The sequence below is a fragment of the Sturnira hondurensis genome, unplaced genomic scaffold (genome assembly GCF_014824575.4).
Source record: "Sturnira hondurensis isolate 20B ecotype Veracruz unplaced genomic scaffold, ASM1482457v3 Scaffold0000780, whole genome shotgun sequence".
NCBI classification, from domain to species: domain Eukaryota; kingdom Metazoa; phylum Chordata; class Mammalia; order Chiroptera; family Phyllostomidae; genus Sturnira; species Sturnira hondurensis.
Window position 1 is genome coordinate 12,523,360 of NW_028073411.1, and position 12,621 is coordinate 12,535,980.

The window sequence follows — 12,621 nt, forward strand, 5'->3', positions numbered from 1 at the left end:
ATTATGTTAGTTACATAAATGTTTGTCAGTTTAAGGGAACATTCAAAAGCATTGTTGATACACCTGGAGTCTAACATTGGCCAGAAGTCCTTAATAGCCCTGAGGCCCATAGAAGTCAGGAGGAGGGGTAGGAACAGAAGGTCCACCTGCAGAGCTGTGGGTATGGAAGAATACAGCCCTGCCAAAACCACCCTGAAGCAGGGAGGGAGCGGGAAGAAAAAGCCTTTGCCTTGCTGCCCTCCTAATCTCTCATCTCCTGTGGGGCCCGCTCACTGGCTTCTGAGCTAGTGACATAAGTAACTTGGTTCACATTATAAATATCACACAAGTTTTTCTCACCAGCTTAGTGATAGCCTCACTCAGAGCGGGATGTGCAAGTGTGTGTATGTGTACTCACATGAGTGTGAATGTGTGTGCTGGAGTATCTATGACACCTATCACAAAGTCTGGCATAAACCAGGCAATCATTAGATGTTTTGAATTGAGTTAAATCCAATTGAGTTGCTTTAGAATGGTTGAGTTCCATAGAATAGTGAGAGGTGCATGAGCTTTAGGTTTGGCATATTTCATCATGTATCAGTTCTGTGCCCACTGTTATTTATGCCAAATATGGAATAGTGTGGCAGACTCCAGCCAGCAGAATCTGCCTGTTGTGACTGAAGATGAGAATAAATACACAGGCTACAACAATCCTGTGGAGAAAAAGGGAACGTCATGGCTACTCTCTCGAGGGGAGAGTGTCTATGAATGCCTCCGCCACCCTCTAAAGAGGGGAGCGCCTTGACCCTTGCCTAGACAGGCTTTTATTGTTTTTCCTGGGGTCTTACATCAGAGAAGGATTTATTATCTATTACATAGAACATTATTATCTACATTTTAGGCACAATCAAGGAAATGAAAATAACACGCAGAGGGGAATGGCAATGAGCTGATTAGCTCTGTCCTTGGGAGAACTCACACAGGCTTTGGAAATTACCTTGAAGATAGACAATACACATTTGTTGTTTTAGACCAGGGTGATGGAGTTTTAGCAAGAGCAAGCCACAACAGTCTGTCTGCATTTTCTAGGCCTGATTCCCACGGGAAAACTCGGGTTGAAAGTCCATCTCCTGCCCACCACTTTGCTTCTGTAGGTTTTCCATACGGAGCTGAGTCACATTTGCCAGACTAAAACAAACCGGTCCCCTCCAGGATAGTGATGAGGCAAGTGTACTCTAAAGGCCAGCTTATTTGGGTTTAACACTCAGCTCATCCATTTACTATTTATCTTACATTAGTCAAGTTTCTTAGAGTCTCCTGCTCCAGGTTTTTCAAATAAAAATAGCATAATAATTCAGCCATCTCTAAAGATAGATTAAGGATTTAATAGTTATGTCTAAAAAGTGCTTAGAATAGTGAGTGTTCAATAAGCGTGTGTGTTTTAAGTTATATAACTATCCTCAGCCTCAATTTCTTCATCTATAAAAGAGTGCGCATTACGTCAGTCTCCCAGGGCTGTGAGAATTGCAGAGAAAAGTGTGTGCAAAAGGTCTCAGCACAAGACACCGGCACACAGAAACTGACATTATTTCTTCCCTCCCTTGTCTTTCCTCTTTATTTCCCTCACCTCTAACACAGGCCTGACNCCATCTCTAAAGATAGATTAAGGATTTAATAGTTATGTCTAAAAAGTGCTTAGAATAGTGAGTGTTCAATAAGCGTGTGTGTTTTAAGTTATATAACTATCCTCAGCCTCAATTTCTTCATCTATAAAAGAGTGCGCATTACGTCAGTCTCCCAGGGCTGTGAGAATTGCAGAGAAAAGTGTGTGCAAAAGGTCTCAGCACGAGACACCGGCACACAGAAACTGACATTATTTCTTCCCTCCCTTGTCTTTCCTCTTTATTTCTCTCACCTCTAACACAGGCCTGACTTCACAACCAAAGAAAGTTCTATTCACTTTCAGGTTATGTGAGGATTAAATAAGAAATATATATATATATATATACAAACAGGTTGGAACATATTAAGTTATGTGAGAAGAAAAAAATATATATATATGTTCAGTGTAGGACAAAAGTAGGTTCACATTTGTTCCTATGGAAAGTAGTACAATGATTAATCAATAGTACAAGAATAAACTCTGTGTTTTGCATACTCAGAACTGCAAACTTAATTTTACCCCACCCTGTATGTATGTAGATGTGTGTATATATGTGTAGATATAGACATAGACACAGACACAGACATAGATACAGACATAGACATCCTCTATGGAAATATTCTTCACATGGCAAAGCCCCTGAAAATATTTATTTCTCTTCTTTCTCCCTCCCCCTCCTAGGAGGCTTGAGATCTAACCAAGGAACAGAGACTCAGACACCACTGAGGAGAAGTCGAGTCCTCTCCAAAACGTCCATCTTTCGGGCAAAGCATTAGTTTAATTACTCAGTCTGTCTTTCTGTGCCTCAGTTGGTTCATCGGCAAAGTGAAGGTTCTAGAGGGCCTATGATATTGGATTGTTCTGAGGGATTTGGATTGGAAGGAACGCCACAGAAGTAGAGAAGCAAAAGATGGATGCGGAAGCCGAACTCTGATCATGGCCCTTCTGTGCTTCACAGTCCTCACTGGCTCAGGGCAGGAGACAAGCTCCTCCAGTCTGCCTTCTAGTGGCCTGCAGAGCTTCACCGTTAGCTCAGGCCCTTCCGAAATACTACCTTCTTCATCAGCACAAGAGTGTCTGCTACTGACTGGTGCAACCACTATGGAAAACAGTATGGAATTTTCTAAGAAAACTAAAAATGAACGTGCCTTTTGACTCGGCAATTCCGCTATTAGGAGTATATCCTAAGAACCCTGAAACACCAATCCAAAAGAACCTATGCACCCTGATGTTCATAGCAGCACAGTTCACGATAGCCAAGAGGTGGAAGCAACCTAGATGCCCATCGGTAAATGACTGGCTCAAAAAGCTATGGTACAGCCCTGGCTGGTGTAGCTCAGTGGATTGAGCGCGGGCCTGCAAACCACACGATCGCGGTTCGATTCCCAGTCAGGACACATGCCTGGGTTGCAGGCCAGTTCCCAACAGGGGACTCATGAGAGGCAACCATACATTGATATTTCTCTCCTTCTCTCCTTTCCTTCCCCTCTAAAGATAAATAAATAAAATCTTTAAAAAAAAAGCTATGGTACATTTACACAATGGAATTCTATGCTGCAGAAAGGAAGAAGGAACTACTACCCTTTGCAACATCATGGATGGAACTGGAAAGCATTATGCTGAGTGAAATAAGCCAGGTAGTGAAAGACAAATACCATATGATATCACTGTTAAGAGGAATCTAAACAAAACAAACAAGTAAGCAAAATATGACCAATGACACTCAAATACGGAACAGGCTGACAGGGTCCAGAGGGGAGAGGGGAGAGAATCATAGGGGAAAAGGGGATGAACTCACATGAACAAGTATAAAGGACACATGGACAATAACTAAGGGTGGGGGGAGGAAATGGGAGGGAGGTGGGGAGCACGGGGCGGGGGGGCGGGCAGGGTGGGGAATATAAGACAGAAAGCTGTACTTGAACAAGAATTAAATAAAAAATTATTAAAAAAGAGTATCTGCTACTTTTTCAATATGTGCTGAGCTTCCAGTCTTTCAGGTCTTGGCTCATGTCTTACTTTGTTCCTTAAAGACAATTTCCTTAGTGTTTCTCCTGTAGAAAATTTTGTATTGAAGATTTTCCAGTAATCAGTTAAAAGATGGTGACTCCCTCCTACTTACTCCCATTACTCCTGGTTTATGTCATCATCCCAATGCTAATTATACTCCATCTGGAATTATAGTAGAAAGAAAGCTTCTCTCAAATTTGTCCACCTATTTTTTTTGAGAGCAAAGATGACATGTTATTCATGTTTGAAACTTTTCAGCGAAGTTAGTATTGTTGACCTGCCCATATTGTGTGTGTGACTTGATGAATTAATGAATTGGTTTGAAGACAGATCTGACATGTAAAAATGGTTACATTGGGAGATAAGAAAACTTTAAGTTATAAACAAGTTCAAAACTTGGTTTTAAATAGCTAAGATCTAGAACCTGACCTAATCCAATTATAGAAAACTGAATGCAATTGAAAAATAATAAAACAAGGGTTTTAATTTTGATTTTAGATTGTCTGGTTGCAGTTTGATTGTTATGGACAAATAAACAATTACTGATAGCTCCAGTAAGGTGTAAATGCTAACTAAATATACCAATTTGAATGGTATTTCACTATGTAAATAGTATTGATTTTTTCCCTTCTATTAGAGTAAATCATTGTGAGAAAATCGCCTTCCAAATGGATGGTTTTCATTTAAACCTAATTATTTTAATTATTCCCCAAAGCAATCGCATTATATTCTATCGATATATCCCAGGAGATGCTGAACTTGTGCCCACAGATGCGTGTGCATACACACACACCCCAGAATCCCAGACAGAAACAGAGATTGCAGCTCCTCAACTTGCTGTGTGAACACTCTTGAGATCAAACTCTACGCTCTCATGGAAAAACCTCTGCCCATCTTCACCCAAGTTCTCTTCTGGAACACTTCCAGTCATCACCGCAGTTTGGACCCAATGTCTGCATTTGCTTCATCATGTGATTCATGTGTTTAATGTTTGGTTCAAGTAAAGGTGAGGAAATGTGGTTCTAATGGGCCTGGAAAACTTGTCCTGTATATGAGGAGTCCCAGCTTGAGCTCAGACTGGGCCAGGCATTTATGGGCAGATGGGTGGGGCAACAAGAAGCCACCCGTATGCACAAAACAGGGAAAAATATTTTGTATATGTACTTGTGGAGAGTGAGGGCAAGATAAAGTATCTTTTGCAATTATTGGTCCCCTGGCCCTGCATATGTTTCAACCATGAAAATATGGGGACTGCATCAACTTACACCCGAGACACAAGGCATCACTGTTTCCATGTCTAGGAGACATGATGTTGACATGGTGCTGGGGAGAAGAGGCTCCATAAGAAGCTCAGTTTTTGATGCCCTGAGATAGAAACATATGCCCCATTGATCTTGCAATGCTGGCGGCTTCTGCACTCATCTGTGGTAGGAGATGTGTCCCGCCCAGCACTTCCTCCATAGTGCACGGGACAAGGGAGAACCAGAGCAGATGAATGATAAAGGATGTGCCGGACAGCTCCACTGACACAAACATTCTGGGGGCACCAAGGATGCAGGGGTGGCAATTAGACAAAGTATTTGTCATTACTATTATGTTGGCTTTATTTGGACAAAGAAAATAGTGAATCCTGAAGTAATTCTCCACTTAAGAGGAACTCCTACCCTTCTCAACGGCATGGATAGAACTGGAAAGCATTATGCTAAGTGAAATAAACCAGGCAGTGAAAAACAAATATCATATGATCTCACCTATAAGTGGAACCTAAACAACAAAACAAATAAGAGAGCAAAACAGAACCAGAAACACTGACATAAATAACAGACAGTAACTAAAGGGGAGCGGGGAAGGAGATAATAAGGGAAAGAAGGGGAAAGATTATGTCAAGGAACATGTATAAAGGCCCATGGACAAAGACAAGAGTGGGAAGGATTGCATGTGGGAAGTGGGGGTGGGGGGCGGGTGGGAAGTGCAGGGAAGAGTAATGGGGGGAAAATGAAGATAACTGTAGTTGAACAACAATAACAAAGCTTTTAAAAATAACAAAAATAAAGAAAGAAAAGAAAAGAATTTTAAAAAAAGAAAAATTGTCTCCACTTAATGAAGAGTTGAGCCATTGGCTTGCAGAAGATAGGAGTGATGCTTCTCTTTTATTATCTTAAAGCCCATTTGGAGGAGAGAAGTTGGAATTTTAAGCACCTCCAGGAAAACCAGTGAGTGTGATTATAAGGAAAAGCTTGTCAGTTTGGCTGCAGAAAGAATTACTAATCATCAGAGTTGACCAACAACCAGACAAGCTGCCTCAATAGGTAGTGAACTCACTGTCATTGGAGGTATGTAAGTAAAGAAACCAACTCCTGTCAACATTGTGGAGATCATTTGGGGTCCAGATGGAAGACTAGCTATTGTACGGAAGTAAAAGAGACAAATTCGGCACCATTCCAGAGAGGGAGCAAAGGGCTAGTCAGTTGAAGCTGCAAGGAAATAAATTTTATCTTACCAGCAACAGCATATTACCAACAAATCAGGGAGCCATACAAGTTGGTGAAATAGCTCTTTATCACCAGAGGTGTTCAGGCAGAGTTTAGCTGACTAAAAATTGCCTGCGTGTGTGTGTGTGTGTGTGTGTGTATAGTATTTTCTTATTGGCTGAATCTTTTATTGGCTGAACTGACATGCAGAATTTTAGTAATGATGACATACATGCTACTAATAATAACAGAGTAGACTTGCATAGCACTTACATAATGCCTTCCACTCTTCTAAGCACTTAAAAAATGTTAACTCATTTAATTCTCACACAACCTATGAGGCAACCATTAATATTACTCCGACCTTACAGACAAGAAACTGGGGCACACAGAGGTCAATAACTTGTCTTAAATCTCATAGCTAAAAAACAATGTCTCACCCAGCAAGCCCAGCTCCATGATCCGTGCTCTGAACTAATGCACTACCTCAGTTAAAGTGGGAGTGGGGGACTCAGAAATTATTGAGGGTACCTCTAGGGCTCAGCAAACTTGAGGTGTTAGGTAGGACAGGTAGCAAACCAGGGCAGGAAGGAGGATGGAGACGTGTCTCACCCACTAACTCAGCAGGACTGAGCCTGGTCCATCATCTCGCCAGGTGTTCCAACGCCACAGGAAACACTGTGATAACATGGGGGGAGGGCAGTCCTTGAAATCCTACGAACCTTCTCCACTCTCTGGGAAAGGAAGCCTTTGAAACTGTGCTTTCATGTCAAGGCTGGGAAGGCCAGCAAGGGCCCATAGTACCCAAGGAAGAAGCCCACTGACACATTTGAGTATTCATGCTCTCCCCTCCACCTGAAAGCTGGCACCACGTTTACCTGTCAATCAATAGGCAACTTTTTCACCCCATCGAGCCAACTATGTAAGTCCTCAGAACAAGGCCACCTGATCTCTGGCCTCGTGCACGCTTGCCACCCCAGCTCTTACCACCTCTGCGCTTGGACCCCAGCCTTTGGCTGCCCTTACTTTCACCTTCCTTACTCTGCTTTGCCCTGAACCTATTCCTTTCAGGCCCCTACTCACACCTTAACTAGGCCTGTTCTCTTCCCTGAGAAGGGATCACCAAAAAACCCTGTTTGCATGCTAATAGAGTCGCTGATCTGTAATTCTTTACTGCATTGGTGAGAAGAACTGAGTTTCTGGGATTTTCTCCCATAACAGAGGTACCTTCAATATCAGAGTACACCTTGAAGTGCAATTTAGAAAATCACTGAACTAAAAAATCTATGAGGTCAAGATTAAGAAAAAACAAACAAACAAGCAAACAAACACTTCATAGACCCAGACAACAGTATAGTGATTACCAGAGGGAAAGGGGGTTGGAAAGAAACAGGAGAGGGTAAAGGGGAGATAAATGGTGATAGAAGGAGACTAGACTTGGAGTGATGAACACACAACACAATATACAAATGATGTTTTATAGAATTGTATCCCTGAAACCAACATACTTTTATTAACCAACACCACCCCGATGAATGTAATAAATAAAAAAGAAAAATTAAATTAAAAATAAAAATAAATAAATAAAAATAAAAAATCAGCAAAGTCTCTTCTGACTCCAGTTTCCAAATGGAAGACTTCACAAAATGCAAAGCTCAGAGGACTTGGGCTCTGCTGAGTAGAATGAATTTTCTCTCATTTACCTGGACAGGGTGTCCCAGGAGGGGCCCTCTCTCAGCCGAGAGCAGGCTCTGCCACTGCCTGTGGCCTCTTTCACTTCCTTTTTTTTAAAGGCTTTCCAGTAAATAGAAACTTCCCTCATAGAAAATTCTCTTTTTATCTTTCAGTCATGGATTAGCCCCAAGGAACTCATTAGCAAAATAAAAAGAGGGCTGGAAAGAAGGAAGACACAAGAAAAGAAAGAAGGGCACAAAGAAAGATGCAAAACCAGACATACACAAAGAAAAGGGAATAACAGGAGATGCAAGCTTTATGTTATTAATAACATGATGAACACTAAATGTCAGCCCCTCGGCAGGTGGAGAAAAGCAGACTTCACTTATATAACGCCCCTAACTAGAATAGTCTTCATGTTCTACTCTCTCTTCTGTCGTTTGCTAAAACTGGGTAGACACACAAGCCAAGGATCTTAACAAGAATTCAAACTTTATTCCAAAGCTACCATATGCTCGGTTTGAAACCAAACTCTGTAGCATATGTGCCCAACAGCAACTGAGTACAAACAGTGACAATGGAATGTCAAGCACAGAATGGCTTCATGCATTTGTCTTCAGGAATTCCCAGAGCCCTGCTAAGCGTGATAAATGCCGCCAGCGTGCCTCAGTCCTCTTTGGGGCACATCTCAGTTCATAGATTCCGGGGCTAAAATGACTTAAACTCTCGAGGAATTCTTTGTGAATTAAAACAACCCACCCAGTTTACCAACATTAAACAAACACATCAGACAGAATAGAGCAAGATGTGAGAGATGAAAGAGGGGGATTTCAGAGACCATCAAAATAATAATGTTATTTTTCAGATGGAGAAACTATACCTCAGAGGACAGTCAGGACTAGAATTTGAATTTCTGGTCGCTAACCCAGCATTTTGGATTGTGGGTTTTTTCCTCTTCTTATTACCACACATGACATATGTCTTTCCTAAGCATTGCATGTCCCTTATTTTCCTTAATCCCCTTCTTCTTTGTAGGCTCACAAAGAAATTCAGTCAATGTTGCTGGCCAGCTCCATGTTCCATATATTTTGAAAGAGGACAAAACCTAGAAAAGGTTCATTTGATGACAGATACATTTTATTATAAGAAAAATTCAATTCTTGCTCCTTTTTACATATTACCAATTTTGCTGAAGGTCTAAGCAGTCTTTTGGGGGCTGAATAAATAATTCCTTGTTCCAACTACTCTAAGATAACCTACAGGGTCTCCGATGCCTCCTACTTAGGAAGCAGCTAGACAGGGCTGAGCCTGTTCTCTCTCCTTCCTGGTTCCAGGTAGTCTCTCTCTCTCTCTTTCTCTCTCTCTCTCATGTTCTTATGCTCTGTACTCTATCTCAGTATCTACAAGCACACTGGAATATGCTGGTATAAATATTTTAGTGCATAATGGAACAGAAGGCTTAGGCTAGGCCTTGAGCTTACCCTAAACTTTTAATCATCTTGTCCCATGTTCTTTCCAATGCTGCCACAGCAAGTGTAAAAATGCTGCTGCTTTTCCAAGATAACTAATAGTGGCATTAAATTTTACCCACAGAGTTTCACAAACACCTACTTGTTCTACTGACATAATATAATCAAAGATAGATAGATAGATAGATAGATAGATAGAGCTCTTCCTCACAGTAGAATTCCAAATAATAAATGTAGACAAAAATAAGAATCATAGTAGGCAAACACCACAGTAAAATATATCGCAGAGACGATCCATAGGTTAGAGAGGGAGAATTTGAGAAGAAACAGAATTTGCATAATGTCAAAATATCTCACCCAAGGCATTTGCCAACAACAACAAAAAGAGATAATTTTACAATGAAAGAACTTGATGAGTGCTGAATTAACCGAGGTGAGTCACTAAGGTGAGCACACCCCAGGTAGTGCTTCAGGTGAGCTCTACCGGTGACAGGTACACAGCCATCATGAACCCTGACATGACGTAGAGAGGACACTACAGCATTTTTGTGGCATTCTCAGCAGAAAATACATGACAACTCCAATGTTAAGAATACATTACACAAATCCAAACAGAGACACATTCTACAAACTAATTGACCAGTACTCTTTAGAAATGCTAAGGTCATGAAAGGTAAGAACAGACTGAGGAATTGTTACAGATTAGTGGCATTAAGGAGGTATAATAAGTAAATGCAATGTAGGAACTTAAATTAAATCTTAAATGAGAAAAATGTTATCGTAAAAATTCATGAATTTTGAAATACGTTTGTCATTTAATTTATAATATTGTATCAATGTTAATCTTTTGTTTTGATAACTGGACTATAGTTATGTAAGATGTTATTACTGTTAGCTTTAGAGGAAGCACTTAAGCCAAAGAAGTAAAAATTTCATATTGGTTTTGCAACTTTTCTTTAAGTCTAAAATTAGTTCAAAATTTAAAAAAAAATTAAAAAGCATACTACTTTGATTATCATTCTGCTCTTGTACCTTGCATGTGTCTTCCAAAAGTGTGACCATGTTTGGTCATGGCACTAACAAAATAACAACCAAACCTAATATAGGTTTCTTGGAGAGCTTGTAACAAAAGTAACAGTAATGAGTTCTTTAAATTGTTCATCCAAATTACTATCTGTAGATGTCAATAAGAAACATAAAGCTACTAGTGGGCCTTACACTTTGCTTTTCTAAGTTTCGTCCATATGATTATGATAACAGCAGTGTCTGCAGAGGAAATAGCAAGAAATTAATCTTGACAAACCAGCTGTGTTTTCGAGTCAAAGACCTTCTATAATACTGATTTGTTTTTTAAAATATGTGTCATACCACTTTCATTGCTTATCCCTTAAATTAGTATTTTTTGCTATACTTTGATTTCACTTGCAACAATCTTTGCCAAGGGTAGCATTTTCCCGGAATGTAATTCTCATGGTTGGCAATTCTCATGGTTATTAATTCTAGAAAGATGGAGTAGCCCATGCAGATGGGCTGTTTCTATGATGAGCCACATTTAGGGCCATTTTGTATAGAGGGTTTTTTGTGCATAATGGGAGGTAGCCTGGAGTTTCTTAGAAAGAGCCCCAGAACGGTGTGTAAGTACAGACAACCTTGGATAACTACGGTTCATTGAGTGTATTCTGGATCCCAGGACATGCTTGATATTGGCCTGTTATCAGAGTTAATGACATGTCAGGGTAGCTATGAGTAGAGTCATTCTAAAAAATGCCAAAACTGAGATTCAGTTTTCACACAGCTAATAGGTAGCAGGAACCAAGATCTAAATCTTGAGTCCTCTGCATGGAAAGGCAGACATGTCCCTTTCCTGTAAGAAGACATCCAAAACATCAGTGGTCTTGTATCTTTAGAGATAGAATCAAGATGATTTGGGCACGTGAACAGCTTCCAACAATCCAGAGACCTTTGCTCTGCTAGGGAGGATTGTTGTTTGTGCTGTGTCAGAACTATCTGAGCACCTGTTGTTCTCTAGCTGATGTTTCTGTGAGCAGTTACTCTCTGTCCAAGGAATCCCCAAAGGATCCAGAAGACAACCATAACAAGCCCCCCTGTGCGCACAGCAGCTTCCTTCCAGAGGTGGTGACACTTAGCCTGGACTTGAGAAATAAATTATACATACAGACAAGTGTGAGGACTGGGTTCTAGGGAAAGACGACAATGTGTACAAAGGTTCAAAGTCAAGAACTAGGAAGGACTGCTAATAGCACAGTATGGCTAGCATAAAGGGATACTTTCCATGGCACCTATGTGCATGTAGAAAGCACGGACTAACAGAGTTCAGCCAAAGTTATTGGAACCTTTATTAGAACTTGCAGTTGAACCAAGGAGACACCGCTGCCACACTAGAAGCTGGTAAGCTTTAAAATCAACAGTAAAACTCACCCCTGGATATACTGTAAACCACCTCTCAGACACCTTACCTTCCCCTGTGCCTTCTCCTCACCCTTTCAACCTCTACAGTACATGACAATTCAATTTTTTTAAAAAATAGAGAACAAAAATCTCTCTATGTCTTAATAGTAATTAGGTTGAAAACCCAATGGTTACTTTATATTTTTAGCAAAGATAGCATATTAAAAAAGTCTTATTCCTTACCATTGAGCCCCTTAATACAGAAGCTTGGTTCAGGCCAGTTGATTTGCCAATTTCACTCTGAAAGAAAAAATAGGTAGAGCATCGTACCCATGTGTTATGCCACCCTTGTCAACGACAGACTCAACACCAAGCAGTGGGAAACGATACTGTTATTCACTACCAACGACTGTGTCTAAGGCACTAAACATAACAACAGTGAATATTTATTGATTGTGCACTCTGTGTTGGGCCACATGGCTTCACAGGGATCTTCTCTTTTATCCATCACAACCACCCCAAGGTTAAGGTTCTAGAACTATTACCCTCAGTTTGTAAGAGGAAGCTGAGGTATAAAATGGTTAAGTAGGCTGTGCAAGAACACCAATAAGTAAGTAGCGGAACCCAGCATTGACCCCAATTGCATCTGACACCGCAGAGTCCATGTGACGTACCCCAAAGCCCCACATTGTAGTGACTGATTATCCTGTGGCAGTGGTGTGCCCATGACTTCGCAGACCTCATAGGTGATAGGCAGAATTGAAGACTGCTATTACAAATGTAACGTACGCTAACTGCCACCCAGTTTTATTATGAGTCCTCCAACTTCTCGTATGAGAAGGTGCGATCAGTCAGAAATAGTGGTGGATCATTTGTGCTTTCATAAAAAGAGAACTAGGTGCTCTAATGGCATACCTTCCTAACATAAAGAGGTCATTGGCTGGTG